This window comes from Dromiciops gliroides, chromosome 2, assembly GCF_019393635.1.
Source record: "Dromiciops gliroides isolate mDroGli1 chromosome 2, mDroGli1.pri, whole genome shotgun sequence".
Lineage (NCBI taxonomy): Eukaryota > Metazoa > Chordata > Mammalia > Microbiotheria > Microbiotheriidae > Dromiciops > Dromiciops gliroides.
In genome coordinates this window covers 424,251,605-424,254,459 of record NC_057862.1, presented here as the reverse complement: position 1 = coordinate 424,254,459, position 2,855 = coordinate 424,251,605, and the positions used below count along the sequence as shown (strand labels likewise).

The following is a 2,855-nucleotide window of genomic DNA, read 5'->3' as shown; positions in this document are numbered from 1 at the left end:
GGCAGGTAGAAGAGATGATGACATTCCCACCTTTGCTTAGTTTGTGTAGGGTGTGTGCTGCCCATGTACATTACATATGTCCACATGGATTGTCTAAATTCAGCTCTCAGAAAGGCACTGATAGATATCTTTAGAATCTCACCTTCCTTCTGCAAGGGAGACTTTGATTACTGCCTAGAGGAAACAGAAGAAGGGGGCTAGCTGATCTGTTCTCCTCTGAAAGATGGGGCTATTGGACTAGAGTTATTCTTATCTGCTTCCCTAAATATTGCTAGTCTAGTAAAATGATTTTTTTTAGGTTCCAGCCACTTTCCTTGTTTGCTATCATTCAATCATTTCGGTTGTCTTCCTGACTCCATTTGGGGTTTTCTTGACAAAGATACTGGAGTGGTTTGCCATTTTCTTCTCCAGCTCATTTTACAGATGAGGAAACTGAGGCAAACAGGGTTAAGTGACTTGCCTAGGGTTACACAGCTAGTAAGTGAATGAAACCAGATTTGAACTCAGGAAGATGAGTCTTCCTGACTCCATGCTGGGTACTTGACTGCACCAGCTAGCTTCCCTTAAAATGATTAGATGCCACAGAATAGGTAACAATGTCTTAACTGTATTTGTGTTATAAAGGCCACTAGGACTTCTTTCATGTTTATCAAGGGGAGTGCTAACTTTCTTTTCATACAACACTCATTTATACAACACAAGGAGATTTTAAAAGGAAAAGGATAACCCAAGCTTACATGCAAAAAATTGCCTCCTTGCCACCAAATGCTAGTTACACAAAAGATCATTACAAATAGTTAAAAGTGAGTAAACACATTTATCCAAACAGATAGGAAATAAAAATCAGAGTTCTATAGATTATGACATAACAGAAGACACCTAGAGTGAATGAACTCTCTTACAGGTAGCAAGATATCTCAGCTCAAGAACCAGGAGAAAATTGTACACAGTATCAACATTATGTGTTGATTTACTGTGATAGACTAGATTCTTCTCACCAATCCAACGGTACAAGAAAGTTTCAAAGGACTCATGATGGAAAAGGCTCTCCAAATCCAGAGGAAAAAAAAAGGAACTGTGGAATATGGACACTGATTGGATCATATGATTTCTTTTGTTTTTGGTGCTGTTGTTTTTCTTTTTTGAGGTTTTTCCTTTTTGCTCTGATTCTTCTCGTATAACATGACTAATGCAGAAATATGTTTCATGTTATTTTTTTTTTTTAGTGAGGCAATTGGGGTTAAGTGACTTGCCCAGGGTCACACAGCTAGTTAAGTGTCTGAAGCCGGATTTGAACTCAGGTGCTCCTGACTCCAGGGCCGGTGCTCTATCCACTGTGCCACCTAGCTGCCCCTAAATGTTATTTATATATATATATATATACATATATATATATATATATATGTATGTATAAAACCTATATCAGATTACCTGCTGTCTAGGGGAGGGGGGGAGGGAAGGGAGGGAGGGAGAAAAATTTGAAATTGAAAATCTTATCTAAACAAATGTTGAAAACTAAAATAAATAAATTTTTTTTTAAAAGATAGCTCAACCAAGAGAAACGTTGTGATCTCAACCAATGGGAAATTTCTCTATGTCTCTAGGGAGGCAAGCGGGAAATCAGGGACATGTCGAAGTACCAGCTCCTCTTCATGTCCAACACTTACCAAAGTCTTTTTTCTCTGTCTCTAGAATCAGTCCAGAAAACAGTCTGGAATTGTATATGTCCTCTCAAAGAAGAAAGGAAGAATATCTCTCCTCTCTAAAGCTCTCAAACCAGCTTTATTTCCCACATAAGCTTGCAGTGTCAAGTAATCATTCTCTCCATCGATAAGGGAGAGTCTTATGCAAAGTTCTCCGTGCTTGTAATCTATATTATATTTGTCTCTGTTGATTTATTTTCCCACCCAATTATTGATGTGAGAGAATAAAATATATTTATGGTTCAAAAACTAGAGAATCTTGAACTCCAAAGGTGGTTGGTAGTTAGTGGGTGAACCACATTACTTCACTTTTAGCCTAGCCTTCAGAGATTGAAAAGTGGAAAGTGATGTCATGTTCATCATAAGTATAGAGTGAAGTCTCTAACAGAGGGACCCAAGACCCTGAACTGGAAAGAGGAGTCCAAAGAAAATTCTGTCTGAGTACATTAGTTATCTGGTAAAGCCCATATTTTTGTTTTAAAGAGCTTGAACCCTAGTCTATTTTTTGTTCTAAAGAACTTAGAAGCTTTTTACTGGGTTCTAGACAAGGATTTCTACATTTTCTAAAAGAATTGGAAAAAGCATGTGTCCTTTAAAGACTTTGGGATACCTACCCAACAAGAGTATGATCCATGGGGCGGGGGAGGGGGGAGGGGCAGGGAATATATTCAATAAAATAGAGAATTTTCAAGCATTCCTGATGAAAAGACAAAAGCTGAATAGAAAATTTGTCTTTCAAATACAGGACTCAAGAGGAGCATAAAAAGGTAAACAGTAAAGAGAAATCATAAGGCATTCAATAAGATTAACCTATTTACATTCCTACATGAGAACATAATACTTGTAACTCATAAGAACTTTCTTATTATTACAGCAATTAGAAGGAGTGTACATAGACAGAGGTTATGGGTTTGAGTTGAATATGATGAAATTAAGGGGTGAGAAAGAGGAATGCACTGGGAGAAAGGAAAAGGGAGTGGTAGAATGATGTAAATTATCTCACATAAAAGAGTCACAAAAGAGCTTTTAGAGTGGAGGGGAAGATGGGGGAGATGAGAAGGGGGAACACGAGAAGGGGGAACACTTGAACCTTACATCAGAATTGACTCAAAGAGGGAATAAGCATACACACTCATTTAAATATAGAAATCT

At 37.7% G+C, this 2,855-nt stretch overlaps 1 pseudogene; it reads right to left on the bottom strand.

Annotated features, from left to right (window-relative positions):
* Positions 1-563: 563 nt before the first annotated feature.
* Positions 564-684, bottom strand: LOC122745150 (annotated as a pseudogene).
* Positions 685-2,855: the final 2,171 nt, after the last annotated feature.